Consider the following 15,345-nt stretch of genomic DNA (forward strand, 5'->3'; position numbering starts at 1 on the left):
ATGTGATAAGACTGAACGTTTTAAATGTAAATGCCTCTGAAATTCATGATTTTCATCACTATGTTATAATAAATTCTTCTTCCTACCAGACTAAAAGATACAAGAGGAAAACAGAGTGACAAACATGCTACTTTGCCAAAACAAATTTGACTGTGGACCCCTCCTAAATCATAATGCAATCTACTAAGATATAACTACATTAGCAAACTTCACCTTCAAATACAAAGCTGTGGTAAAAAAATACAGAATCAGCATCTGAAACAACTCAAGATCTAGAGAATTTTATTTCCAATTACATTTACCAAAACCAAAATAAAACAAAACCTTTGCCACATACACCATTGTAGAAATATAAAAGCTACATAGAGAATTAAATTATTCTCAGGGCATAATTCAACATGCTGACATTACAATCATTTTTAAGCCTCAGAAAGCTATTTCCTTCCTTGATCACTCTCCAATTCTTCAATTTAAAATCTTCTAGGATGAGTTAAGTGCACTTTTACCTTCATGGAAAGACTATGATTTTACATGTAACAACAGTATGAATTGAAGAAAATGGGTAAATACAGTTGTATTTAGAGATCACTGTTCTTCACAAGCACTGACTGTTTTAGTACATATCTTTGAAAACACTCTTGCAACAAGAATTATTAATATAGTATGCAAGCATATAAATAGCCAGGTTTGCCCTTTAAAGTGCTTTCACTATTTTAACATTATCCTCTCAACTTTTGCAACAATATGCACTGAAAATTAAAATTAATTCCAGTTCAATGAACCCACAACAAATACTAATTATACTGTCTCATACTGTATGTTCCAGTCAACACTCCATTTGTATAACATTACTAAACTAAAATTTAAATCATCTTTGAGATAGCATGTTTCCCCTAGAAGTTGCCAGTTACAAGAAAAAAAGAGTCAGAGCTCTCCAAAAAGATACAGAAACAAGACAAAGGTGTATAGACAATGTCATAATACCATTAATAGTTGCTTCAACCTCGTTCCCTAAGTTCACATTAAAAGAAATGTCATTTTAGTATGTTAAAAAAAAAAAAAAAAACTACTTTGTTTACCTTTTCCACAGACTGTTAAAGTACTGCCAAGGTAACATAGATTTAAAAACTGACAACTAGACTACTTAGCAGTTGCCAAAACAACGCAGCTGGATTCTTAAAGGGAAAGTACTCTTGTGTAATATACACCTAATTACTACTTTAGAGAACCTCAGTGTCGTTCAGTAATGGATGATACAAGGCATAAGGGAAACACAATGCGCTACAAACTTGAAAACTGTTATACAATGTTAGTTTTTAAGTACCTGTACAGTTGTCAACACATCACAGCGGGTCTTTCTAATTGCAGTTTCTGAAATCCCAGTTTCATAGTAAATTAACATACAGGTTAACGCTATGTTGTACCCGATCTACACTCGATTCCCTACTGGCTCATGACAGGAGCTTCAGAGCTCAGGGACCGATTTCGGGTCTGAGCAAGAATCGGATAGTTACACGTTCCCAAGGAGAGGGGAGGAAACGCTAATTCAGAACCGCTCACCTTTCCCAAACTTGTCTGCATTATCACCGATCTTTAATCCTCAACTGTCCAAAATAAGAGACGATGCCGAACCCGAGGGCAAAGTTTCCATCGCACGACGCGGCGGGATCTACTCGACCGCGGAGGGCAGGGAGCGAGTCCCTTCCGCAGCCCCCCAACTCCCGAGCCCCCTCCCCGCACCCGCAGGTGCTCGGGAGCGGGGTGGGGGAGGACGGCCGCCCGAGCCAGCCCCCAACACACACACACACACACACACACCCTGCCACCGACACCGCGACCGGAGAGTTCAGACCCCCTACCTGCCGCCCTGGCGAACCAACCTTCTCCTCCCGACGCACAAGTGGGGGAACTTCAAGTGTGACCACAGGGCCGGACGCCCCCCCGCCCCCCACGCCCCGGAGGTCCGCCGCGCGGGGAGACCCCCCGAGGTTCGCGGAGCCCGAGGAACGGAGCCGGCGGCCCCTTGGGAACTCAGTCAACTTTCGGGGAGGAGCGGCGCGGCGCGGCGCGGCGGGGGGCCCCGGAGGTGGCGCGCCCGGGGGAGGCGGGCCACGACGGTCCCCCGCCGGCCCCCGCCGCCGCGCCCGCAGCCCCCGGGCCCGCCCCGAGGGCACCCCGCCCCCACCGCGCCGCGCCGCGCCCCTCCGCCTTCCCCAGGGCCCCGGCGCCCCGCGCTCAGCCTCGCCCGGGGCCCCCCGGAGCCCCGTGGGCACCCCTTCCTCGGCCACGCCGCACCCCCCACCACCACCACCTCCAGCCGCCCCGGCGCCCCCCACCTCAGCGCGGCCCGACCCCCTCCCCAGCCGCCGCCACATCCCCGCCGCCCGCGGCCCCTCACCGAGTCTCCGCCACAGCCGGCGGGCGCGCACACGCCGCAGCCCCGGCCCGGCCCGCCACAGCACTCCGCGCAGCCCGGAGCCGCCTCCTTCAGCCCGGGACTCGCCGGGACATCCGCGCACGGATCCCCACACCGGGGCTATTTTTAGGAGTCAGGCCTCGGCCAGACCGGAACTCGTTCTCGGCGGCGCGCGTGCGCACTGCGCGGACGCCCTGGTGTCCCTCCGCCGGCCTCGCCTCTCCCTTCCTCTCGGCTTCCTCTCTTTCTTCTCTCCCGGGGTCTCCTTCTAGGGCAGGTTTCTCCTCTCGGTGGGTCCTGAAGGGTTTGGCATGGGCAGGACGAGGGTACAGGCAAGGAGAAGCGCGCCCCGTGCGCGGCTAGCGCCGTTCCACAAGGACACGAGGGGCGGACTATGTTTTTCCGGGTGGGTGAGGAGACAGATCACCCGGCACAGGAAGGAGATGACGGCGGCTTGGCGCCGGGGCTGCAGGCTGGAGCGCGCTTCCCTCCGAAAGACCGAGGACTCCTGGAAGGGATGCTGGTCACTTGATGAGGGCCCGGGCGCCTCCCTGGGCGTGGCAGGCTGGCGGCGTCGCGCCCCCGCCGCCGCCTCCTGGACGAGCCGGGGCCCGCGGCTCGGGTGACGCGGCGCGTGACCCACGGTCCCCGCGTTTGGTCCGCGACCGCAGCCGGGTCCGGTCGCAGCGGGGCGGCCCAGACGCCCCGTTGCCGTGGCCCGGACCGAGACCGGCTCCCCGCCTTCGTGCGCCCTGGGCCTGCCCAGACGTCGGCTCGCCACGCCCTCGCTGTGGTCAGGGCCACACCTGGGTCCCGGCCTGGACAGCCGCTGGGTCACGCCCGCTGGGCGAGCGCTGTTGGACCCCGTCCCTGGCCACTCAGTCCCAGCGGGGGCTTGGAGGGCAAAAGACACCTTGAGAATAAAGCGACCTGCCTAGTGGGGCTATTAATAGTAGCTGGTACAGCGCTAGCGCTAAAGTGTAGCTCACTTAATCCTCACATCCCTGTGAAGTTCAGCTCACTTTCCGTTCCCATCTGACAGGTAGGAAAGGGAAACTGAAAACAACTCTGACCTGGCGGGGCCACACAGCAGCAGAGAAGGGCAATGAGGACTTGAACTCCTAACCGCTCAGCTGAACTGATTTTTCTGAGGGGAAAAGCTGTCTGTCCTTCAAACAACGGTTGTGTTGTTACTGATTTTTGTCCAGAGAGGTCTTCTGGAGGTGAGCCTCTGCCGGGCCTCACCCCAAAAGTTGCCCCCTTCGTAGAGGTCTTGAGGATTGCTTGTGTCCGAACCCAGAGGTGCCCATGCGATAAACACACACCCAAACGGACGTTTTCGTTAGAAGATGGGGAGATTCAATCCTGTGTTCAGGACTTGAAAACAAGTCTTTGGGGTGGGTGAGCAGCTGTGCAGAGGAACTGGGAAGTCACAAAGGAAGCTGGAGGCTCGCTGGTTTCCTCCCTCAAGGACAACAAGGCAATGTGCTGGGGAGAGTCTGACACAAAGGCAGTACAGAGATACAAGATACCAGACAGTGGAAAATAAGCCCCGGGCTCTGCTCAGAGCCTCACTTGAGTGTTGAGGGGAGTTTGGTGGAGGGGGGTGGCAGGGAGCTGTTATCTTCCCCTCTAGTCTGTCAGGCCCTTTTGAAGGAAAAAGGCCTGAGCTCAGAATGCAAGGAGGATTCTAAAACGCACTAAATCTGGTGTAAAACAGCAAAGTATGTGGAAATGCATATGTTTTAACCCTCCAGAAGCTGCAGCAACAGCAGCAGCAGCTGTATTCAACACTTCTGCTCCAGGAAAACAGGGCTGCTTTGATGATTTCCTTCAAAACTAAGGGGTAAAGGACAGCGAGGAGTAGCTCCTCCTCGCCAGCTTTTCACCCTGAGAGAGAGGGAAGGGCAATGAGGACAAGTTGTTTCAAAAGATTCTTGACCCTTTCATAGCTCCCCCATCTCTGCCCTCCCTATGCAATCCTCCTGGGACCCACAGGACTCACCTCCAAATTTCCCACCCACCGCTTAATGCCAATGCTTTTGGTCACCCTAGAAGCCAGGCAGAGAACTTGATCATAAGTGCAGCCAAGGAAAAAAATGTTTGCGCGGTTCTGGAGAGAACCCTTTTTCTCAGCATCTCCTGCATCACAATGTCATTGCCTAAGAATTAGGAGTGATGAGAGGCTAAAAAGGCAGAGAGGGGAAGAAGGAGGGGAGGGAAGAGAACACAGCTATTGTAAAATATATTACCAGAGCACACTTGACTGTTATTTATAGTTAAAGTACGTATTTGGGGAAAGGTGTTGGAGCCTCTACAGATCTCAAAAACCTGCAGCTGAAGTCCAGTATCCAGAAAATTCCAGCACTCAGCTTGGCATGGACCATATGCCCAGCACTTGTGTGTGCTGCTGACACCAAGGGAACCAGTAAGGAGCAGCACTTGGTCCACCTACTCTGTCTGGGCTCCTTAAAGTAACAGTGGCCTAGCTTCAGAGGCTCAGCATTGCACTGGGCGCTGGACATGAGTGAAGAAGAGCAGCCCTTCTTCCTCCATCAAGGCTGCCAAGTTATAGTGATGCTCCAGCTCAACACACAATCCAGCTTCTCAGCGACCTTGAAAGGGACTTCCTCCTGTGACACAGAACACAGACAAGGAGTAGTAAGGAAGGAAGGTAGGTCATTAGGGAAGGCTCTTAGGAGGCCACGCCCACAGTGAATCTAGGAAATCAATAGGATGCAAATGAGCCCTCTCATTAGCTCTTAATATGGAGGCAAAAGAAATAGGGTCCCTGGTCACCCACCCGGTCAGCCTCTTCCTGCCCGTCACCTAAAAGTCCCCACTCAGAAAACCCAACAGCTGGTTCGTGCATGTCGGCCTGTTCCTACATCTAGAGGGTAAACCTTTCTGTATCTGGCACGTCTCTGCTTGGGCACCGTCTTACATGGTCCTTCTCTAAGATGGTGCATCAGTGAAAGCACAAGCCTTTCCTTACGTCTGTCTGCCTGCCTCCCCTTCATGCCATACTCATAGTTGGCGTGGAGTACAATTAAATAAATCCTTGTTAAAGTTTACAAGCCTTTCAGCTGAGAGACTGTTGTCCTTGGGGGCTTCTTGACATGGTGCACCCTCCAGACGGAGGGCCAACAAGTAGTGATGTGTGAGGCTGGAAGTACAGTTTGAAGTGAGACAGTACAGAATCTGAACATGCTGTCCTTTTTGCCTTCTCTAACAACACCAATCGGGAGCTACCAACGGACATTAAGCAGGTGAAAAGCTTGATCTGTTTGGCAACAGATTAGAGAGATGGAGGAGAAATGGCAGTAAAATGCAAAAGGGGACCTAGGTTGGGTTCTTGCATAAAACAAAGACATAGTTGGGGAACAGGTGAAATATAAAGTTTGTAGTTCATATCTATATGATCGATTTATATTAATAGTAACCTAGTTTTGATAATCATATCAAAGAAGAATTTAGTGAATTTACTATGACAGTTTTGAAAGGTTTTGTCAGTCTAAAATTATTTTAGGATAAATAATTTAGGATAAGATAATTTTTGGTATTTTATAGGTTTCAAATTTCTTAGTTATGATCTTTGGAGTTAATAGAACTGACATGCTGGTTATATGAAGTATTTTTACAGTACAATCTTGTTATTAAGACTCATTTCAATTTGAGCAATATTAAAACCAGCGGTAAATGTCTGTAAGTATTTTGGGGTGACCAGTGTTCTGAGTAGAGGGAAAAACATATTCTCTACTTTCAACACAAAGCAGTGAGGTTTCATGTCTGCCATGTACTTGTTCCCAAACTTCAGAGCCTGACAGGTCCACATGAATAACTTCTAACATTGCCTGATGCATCCTTTTCAAGCGTTAAAAGTGCTGTTTTCACTTTTCTTATTTTAATAGCACATGGGCTTTCATTCTTGTATGACTGATGATGAAAAGGATGAATGCAGGCTCTCAAAGAAGAGGATAAAAGAGCTTTCCTTGGCTCAGTTAATATTCTTCCCTGCGAAAAATCTACATAAAGATTCAATAAACTTGAAAAACACAAAAACTCGAATCTTTGACAGCTGGGTGTTTTACACAATCAAACTTCAAATAAGTCTTTCAATTCCTATTATATGTTGTCATTTTGTTGTATTGTAGTTTTTTTTCCTTCTGTACAGAGTTTATTCAGATTTGCAGTGCTCTCCAACAACCAGCAATAGAGTCGCATGCCAGTTATAGTAATCCCAAACCTTGAGCTTATTATCTTTTCACATTCTGTATCATTCCAAAGACAGACTGTATTTCACATACACACCTAGCACCCACCCACACCAGCCACTTGCGTGTGGAGCTCTCATGACTGCTCTCCGCCTTTGTGCTCTTGTCACAGATGTTTCTCCTGAAGGCTGGCACTGTCCTTGGTCCCACCTCAGTAATTTCTTTCACAGCGCATTCCAGCATGACAAACCTCTGCTATGTCTACCAGGATGTCCACTTAGACCCATTCTGGGTCTAGATGTCCCCCAAAGAGCCCTCATCCAAAGAAAATGATAGATTCTCTCTAGGACACATTTGCAAATTATTCTCAAACTGCAACTCACAGTCTAGCAGGAACTTAAGTCTGTTATAAGTGTAAGGTGTTGCGATATGAAACATATTTGGGAGTCACCAAAAAGGTAAAGCCACAAAATTTGGAATCAAACAGTCCTTTGTTCATATCACATCTCTACCAGCTTCTTTCCAAGTGTATTACATTGGGAAAATTGCGCAACCCAAATTTCCTCATACCTGCCTGAACAGCAAGTTTATGTGTGATTGCTCATTGATATATTCCATGGACTTCTGTGAAGACCTAATATGTTCCCGACCGTGCTCTACGCACTGAAAGTACAGACAAGACCCATGTTCTCGTGAGGCTTGTAGTGACGTAGGCAGACCATAAAACATACATAAAATATGTCAGTAAGGGCTATGATAAAGACAAGTCCCTCTACAGGGAATGAAAGAGGAACTGTGCTGACTCTTTAGCTTTGGGTACAGGGAAGGCTTCTCAGACTCAGTGGTATTTAAGCCAAGTGTCCAAAGCCACTAGCAAAATGAAGCACTCAGAAGAGTGATTTAAGCAGAGGGAAAAAAGAAGTGCTTGGAGAGAAAAAGGGTTAGTCTGTTCAAAGTACAGAATAATCACAAGCGTGGAAGGTAGGTTGGGAGATATGTTTAAACGCTGCAGTTCATTGTCATTACTTATGGAGGAAAATTAAAATTAAAAATAGATAAAATTACCAGCAGGTTAATATGAACTGCTTCCTTATTGTATGAAACAGGCTTGAGGCACCCGTCTGTTGAACCATTAGCCATTTATTTATTTGTTTGCTTGTTTATTATTTATTCATTTCAGCCGTAAGAAACTCAAGTCAAACTTGAGTTTGACTTGATGTATGCCATAAATCAAAGAGAAAACATGCATTGGTTTGTTTACTTGAAGATCCAAGAGTATACAAGTTGCCTCCTTAGCCATAGTTTTGCTATCTGTGGCTTCAGTTATTGGTGGTCACTAGAAAATGAATACAATAGAATATTTTAAAATAGCAAAGGGTCACATTCACATAACTTTTATTAACCTGTTTCATTATAATTACTGTTTTATTATTGTGTATTTTCATTTTAAAATTTTAATATTTATTTAGTGTATGCACGTGGGTATATGGGTGCATGACTGCCATGCATGTGGAGATCAGAGAACAACTTTCAGGAGCTGCTTCTCTTTTCCCGCCATGTGGGGCCAACAGATGGAACCCTGGTCATCAGGCTCAGCAGAAACCTTACCACATCCACATGTTGCCAGCCCCTTCTTTTCACCTTTGCTTTGCCTAATTTGTAAATTAAACTTTATCATGGATATCTATGTATGGGAGGAGGAAACAGTAGATAGAGAGTTTGGTAGTGTCTGTAGTTGAAGCTCCCGCTGAGGGTCTTTAGCGTCTCCTCTGTCGATAAAGGAGGACCGTTTCTGGTGGGAAGCTGAATTGGCACCTCCACTTGTCTCCCTCTCCCCACTCTCTTCTGTACATCTTTAGGTTGCTCTCACTCACAGGCAGGAATGCTTTATGTACAATCCTGCAGCAACTGTAGTCTCAGAATTTCCTATTTAGCAATTTCTCTCCCAAAAAAACAAACAAACAAAACAAAACAAAACCAAAAAAAAAAAAAAAACAAACCCTTTTTTTGTTTTTGGTTTTGTTTTGTTTGTTTTTTTTTTAACTAGCAAAGTTCCGCTTGAGCCTGGTCCAGTTGCATGTCTCTGAACCAGTCATGATGGCCTAGGATGGCCTGATTGGTCAAATCTGGGTCACTGGCTCACCCCCTGGAGGCCTGAGAGGGTTCAAACTCATCCAAAACGCATGGAGAGGGTGACTGACAAGGAAACTATTCTCCCCAGATTAGGATGCTATTCTCAGAAGAAGAGGTCCTGCTTCCAGACAGTCAACAAGAATGCAGGCCTGGAAAAAGTGGACCAGTAAGTGTGGGTTGTATGTTCACGTTAGGCTGTAAGTGGCAGAAACGTGGTCCATACCATTGATGGTATGCAAGGTCTGTCCCCTGCACTCGTGTTAGCAAGGACACCCGAGAGGAAAGTCATAAGAAACCCAGCAGGTGCTGCTGTGACATCTTTGACCTTTCCAGGACCCTCAGGGCTGAATTCTGCTCTCACTCCCATCCAGTCCTCAACCTAATAGGTTTCATGTTCTTTGCAACCTGTAAAATTTTCAGACAAATCTATCTCCTGGTAGGAACTGGGGTCACCGCACTCAATTGTTATACAAAGCTTGTCTCGCTGAGGCCTTTCTGAGTCGTGTTGCCCTTGAGTGTCATCCCTGTGTAACCTTACATGGTACGTGGTGTCCTTGTCTTCCAGGCAGTGAGTATTTGTAGCTAGCCGACTGGGGCTCGGCTCACTTTTCCAGTGCCTAGTGTCTTGTGTTTGGCTGCCTTTTGTTAATTAGGGCAGGGAAATCTCTTCTTCAGTGTGGGGTGACTAGCAAGCAATCAGATCACAGCTTTCCGTTGCTTTTCCAGAAGTAGCCAGAGCCCTTTCTTTAGATCGGCTTCTATGGGCCCTAGCTAAATTATGCTGAACTCCAGAGCCTCGGGAGTACCTATAGGTGGGCCTAGAGACAACCACACATCCCTGACTCCAGCTGCTCTCGTCAGATCTCCTCTTCTTTAATGGCTAGTCCAACCAGCAGTCACGCGGTCATTCTCATTAATACTTTATCTACAGTCTGGCACAAAGTAGGCTTTCAATAAACATCCTTGCCATGAAAACAATAAAAACAAGAAAAAAACAAAACAAAAACCTTTGTGTTCAAGGTCAGGCAGTGAAAGAATGAATACTTTGGCCTTACCTAAACACTCAGTTTACTTAGAGACAAAAATGAGCCACTCAGAAAATCCAGGAATGGAAAGTCTATTTCATGCTGGGCTTTACTGAGGAAATAAATCCTAGAGATCAGAAAGCCATGGTTTTTGATGTTCATGTTAGTGAACTATCAAAATGGCCTCTAAAAAGAATTGGCTTCATTTTGTGCTTAGATTTTCAATGAGGTTCCTGTTTTTGTCAGAAATCTCAACCTCTGCTGGGTAATTGCACAACTCCTGACTTTGCTCAGCCCATGTAGTCTTGGCACGATCAACATTTCTTGGTACATGCTGTAGGCAAGATTTTTATGAGGCCTGATTCTTGTCTTGGCTTCATTTGATCATGTATATCTGAAATCCAGCACACAGATGAAAGCAGACAGCACCTCTCAGCACCAAGAGGGGCGAGTGCCACAGAAGACGATAACATGTTTATCGTCCACACATCTACAGGAATGCGAAGGGCTTTCCAGCAGCCATGCTCTGGCACGTCCTGCGTGGTAAGGGCGCTGTTTGAAGGGGCTAGGTCCTCTCCCGGAGAATCATTTACAATTTCCAGAAGCTTAAATAAGTTGAATGAAGCCATTCCTCAGACAGGAAAGGGGACTGAAGGGTCCTGTCAGAGCTCCTCTTCAGAGCTCTCTGTACTGGCCATTGGGTCTCTGAGAGTGAGCGTTTTGAGCAGATTCTCTCCAGAAACCTTGTTCTAGAGTGCAGCAGCAGCACTAGGATTACGGGAAGACCACAGTTTTTACTCTTTCAGGCTAAAGAAGATGAAAAGGGGTGGTGGTTGTTGTTGTTAGAAAGCTGAGTGTCACGGTTGTATAGAGACAAGCATTCTTGTACCTTGTTAGGGAGAGCGAAAATTGGTACAATCTTTTCAGAAGACCAACAGGTTAATATCTGTCATCAAATTAAGTGCACATCCCCACTGACCTAGTCATTTCCTATCAAGGAATTTTCTTCACAGAATACTTATCTGTGTTCGTCACAGAATTATTCACAACAGCTAGCTAATTCAAACAAGACACAAATAATTGTCCATGTGAGAATAAGTAAACAAATTTTAGTCAAACACACAAGAGAATATTATCCTCTATCCTATGCATACAACACTCCCCCTTCGCCCAAAGGGGTGACAGTCTAGGGCTTCAGTGGACATGTAAAACTATGGCTCTCTGCCGAATCTATGCATAGCATGTTTTGTCTTGTTTTCCCCACGCAGTTTGGGAGTCCATCCCCCCTTCCACGTGCTATGTCCTGGTACACACTACACGTATGTAAAATAAAGATTATTTGAATGAAAGCACCATAGCATAGTTACAGTAAGCCTGCTAACCAGAAAAGTGCGAAGTCACTGGCAGGAGGGGAGCGCGTACAGTGGAGATGTGCTAGACAAGGGGATGAACTATATCCCCAGAAGGAAAAAAGAGAGATGGCAAGATTTGTGCTGCTAAGAAGGGGACAAAATATACAACTCACAGGTTTGAGCATTTTTGAAAGTTTCCGTTTCTGTTTCAGACCACGTTGAAACATGGGTAACTAAGAGCACAGAAACCGAAACTTCAGATAAGGGGGAACTATTGCTTAAGACACAGGACGGTGCCTCGTGTCCCTCAACATGCTCATTTTTGGAATCAACTGTGGGTAGGTGTTTCAGACTTCTAACCCAAGAGGCTATTGAGCATTCGAGAGTGCACAGAACAGCCCCTTTGCAGTGACAGAAAAGGAGTGTTCAGTACAACCTGTCAACAGTGCTCAGCTAAGACATCCTTCTCTAAGAAAGGCAGTAGCTGCCTGTGAGAGGGGAAGTTGGCATGACCCTGCCTCCCCGGTGGTGTTTCATGTACACAGATTCTCCATATGCATTTTCAAAGTCGGTCGTAAGCAGTTTTCATACGAGCCTTCTCAAGCTTTCTCCTGCTGGCTGTCAGGTGGCAGCCAGTCCCATAGCAGGCATTTGTTTATCTTGCCTCAGAGCCTCTCTTTACCAAGAGTAAAAAGAAGCAGAATGAGTTGGAATTGAGAAGAACAATTTGAAATTCACACATTTCTGGGCCATTTCTGTCACCTGGAGAGAGAAACATCATGAATTTGTTCATTCTGAAAGTAAATATAGAAAAACATGTAGATTTCACTGCCTGCCTGCCTGCCTCATGTTGGCTTTAGAGCGTGGAGATCCAGACAAAATGTTCTGTCCCCTTCCCCCAGCATGTACCCATCAGTAAGGTAGAAAAAGAACCCCAGAGCTTTGAGGGTCTGATAGCTCTTCAGGTGAAAATTTTGTAATTCAAATAACAAATTATCTCTTGAAATATCTTAAACACCAATTAAGAATGTAACCACACCGGCTCTTTGATGGCTTCCCCCTGGCAAGGTGGCCTAACTAGGCCAGAGAGAAAGAGGATCCAGACAGTCCTGATGAGACCTGATAGGCTAGGGTCAGATGGTAGGGGAGGAGGACCTCCCCTATCAGTAGACTAGGGGGATAACATAGGGGTGGAAGAAGGAGGGAGGGTGGGACCCAAGGAGATGAGGGAGGGAGTTACAGCCAAGATACAAAGTGAATAAATTGTAATAAATAATAAATAATAATAATAATAATAATAATAACTAAAAAATTTTTTAAAAAGAATGTAATCACAAAAGTCTGCCAAAGTAGGTCTAGGCAATGATGCTAACTTCAAATATTGTCTATGATGGCAAGAAAATAATAATACAAGCCAGGAGAAACTTATATAAATGATATCACGATCCTCACACAGAATAGTCTGCTGCTACTAGACAACCCCCACTGTCCACATGGAATTCTCTTAGGGTTGTCTCAGAAACATTAACATCAAAGTGGAATTTCAAATCCCCCTCTTTACACACAGACATTTTGCTTTGAGGAAAGAATGTGAGAAACTTATCATATATTTTCTCTTAGGAGAGAAACTAAGACAAGGATGTGAGAGGATGTCTCAAGAAGTTTTCTCGTGACATTTTGCACTGCCTCGATGTTGCTTACATATTCTAATCATGCACGTGTGCATGCATTATCATTTCAAATTCTTTCATGATGCCAGGTTGGTAAAAACATATAGTCCACATTAGTGGTGTTTTCGCTCATGTTTTTATTTATGAAAAATGCACACAGCCGGGCACAGTAGCACACACTTGTAATCCCAGCATTTGGGGAGGCAGAGGCAGGCAGATCTTTGTGAGTTCGAGGCCAGCCTGGTCTACAAAGTGAGTTCAGAACAGTCAAGGCTACACAGAGAGAACTTGTTTTGAAAAAACAAAAGCAAAAAACCCAAAACCAACCAACCAACCAAAACCAAAACAAAATGCACACTATACAAATTCAAGTTTTCCCAACTTATGATGGTCAATGCAATGCTTTTTGACCTGAAGGTTCTCTATATGAGAAGAAGTTCAATAGAAAGGGCCAGCAAGATGGCTAAGCAGATAAAGCCCTTGCCACATACGCCTGATGTTCAACCTATATAATGGTGGAAGGAGGGAACTGACTTGTTCTCTGATCTCCACATGTACCATGGCACGCACACACCCATATGATAAAAGTGTGCTTCAGTAGGCACATGCGTCCTGTGTCTCAAAATGACATTTTCTGTTTCCGTCTTGAAAGGAAATGTAAATCTTAGCCAACAGAGGGAAATGTGGGCTACTTAAAGTTGAATCTTACCCAGTCTAGAAATCCCATTGTGGTGGGCTGAATGAGGATGGTTCAGCCCACCCCATAGGCTCATATGTGTGAATGCTTGCTCCCAGTTAGTGGAACTCTTTAGGAAGGATTAGGCGGTATGGCCTTGTTGAGGTGGGTGTGGCCTTCCTAGAGAGGGTGTGTCACTGGCAGTGAGCTTTGAGGTTTCAAAAGCCATGCCAGCTCCAGTCTCTCTCTGCCTGCTGCCTGTGGTTCAGGATGTAAAGCTACTGTTCCAGCACCATGCCTGTCTGCTTTCTGCCATGACAAGCCTGGACTAACCCTCAAAGAGTAAGCAAACCCCCATTTAAAAAACAAATTTAATATGAGTTGCCTTGCTTGTGGTGTCTCTTCATAGCAATAAAGACACCCATCCTTCCCCTTTTCTCTGAGACTTATTGGCATGGAAGGAAAGAGACTCTGGTTCATGGTCATTTTCTGTAACCATTTTCACTGTCAGATTTCCACAGTTCCTCCTAGTTCTTAAGCACAGTCACTCCGGTGTAGGTGTCTGCCCAATCCCTCATGGAGCTGCAGAGCTCCTGGGTCAGACTCTCTATTATTTACATTTCAAAGTCCACTGGACCAAGATCTGCAAGAAAGAGTCCCTCTACTTGCTTCCTAGGTGTGGTTCTTAACTTGGGTACCTTAGAATTATCTGAAGGAAAGTTTTTCCTAACAACCAGAGAAAGGTGCACCTGAGTGAGATCTCAGAGTATCCCAGAACCACCTTGGAAGGGGGTCAATCAGCTCCTAGAACAATCCAGGAACCGACAAGTCACTGAGCAGCGTGGAGGAGATGTAGACCCCAGGCCAGAACTGTCCAGGACATAGGAAGAGAGTGCCTGCTAGGCTTTTGATAGGAGTGACTCGAAGCCATTCCAGAGTTGCTGAAGCAGAACCCATCTTGGCAGCAAAGTTGGTGGGGGATGGGAGTTTAAAGAACAAAACCATCAGGACACTTGCAATGTTCCGTTGTGCATCTGCTGGAAGTAAGTCCTTCATCTGAATTCCTTCGGCACATCTCATGTCCGTGTGGTGGGAGCAGCTGTTCTCACTTTGCTTCAGGACAGTAGGGTTCATGGAGTTCCCACAGCAAGTACTGTGGATGCGTACATGGAGCTCTTAAAACATGCTCATCTAGGCAGTAAAGAGATCCCATGTTATGCTAGGATATTCAGAGGCTGCTGAGGATTCACTGGGGGTGGGTGGGTGGGGCACTGGAGGTAGATTCAGGATCCACTCCAGGAAAACAGGAATCCACAGGATGGAGAGGGCAACTCTTGATGCCTAATAACCAGGCGACACACAATTGTTCTGTCATCGGCCCAACAGGTGCTCAGACTTCCATCACTGGCGTTGCTACAGGCTCCTGGATAAATCACAAAAGCCTCTGAGGTCAGCCATTCGGTTTGCATACTCCCAGGAGCCCCAACTGCTCACAGCTGTCCTTAGCTGTAGGCAGGCAGGCCAGCAGCCACCAGCAGGTGCCTATCAGAACTGCTGCGGCCCAGAAGTTGATGCCTTGATCGTTCAGCTGTTGAGCATCATATAAAGCATATGTCGTGTGTTGTTTATGGATGGTGCTGGTGCTACGAGGTGAGATCGGTTTACAGATGGGCTGTGGTCTCAGTAATTTGTTTATATAGGAACTAGTTTTCTGTGCAAGACAGATCCTATCTTGTTTTAAGAGGTTTCTTATTTGTGACTTATTAAAGGCATTTTTAAAGACAATCATCAAGATTGCACATAACTTTACTTTTGTTTGTTTGTTTGTTGTTTGTTTTCAAGACAGGGTTTCTCTGTGT

At 46.4% G+C, this 15,345-nt stretch overlaps 1 protein-coding gene across 10 annotated transcripts in view; it reads right to left on the bottom strand.

Annotated features, from left to right (window-relative positions):
• Positions 1-2,870, bottom strand: part of Mef2a (myocyte enhancer factor 2A) — a 126,907-nt gene extending 124,037 nt beyond the window's left edge. For 9 of the 10 annotated variants that reach the window (XM_021651003.2, XM_060367308.1, XM_060367304.1 and 6 more), the window contains exon 1: positions 2,399-2,870. The gene's annotated coding sequence lies outside the window, so the exon portion shown is untranslated. Of the gene's footprint in view, positions 1-1,859; positions 1,884-2,398 lie in introns of those variants that run through there. The other variant, XM_060367305.1, reaches the window with a different exon arrangement.
• Positions 2,871-15,345: the final 12,475 nt, after the last annotated feature.

The sequence above is a fragment of the Meriones unguiculatus genome, chromosome 14, assembly GCF_030254825.1.
Source record: "Meriones unguiculatus strain TT.TT164.6M chromosome 14, Bangor_MerUng_6.1, whole genome shotgun sequence".
NCBI classification, from domain to species: Eukaryota; Metazoa; Chordata; class Mammalia; order Rodentia; family Muridae; genus Meriones; species Meriones unguiculatus.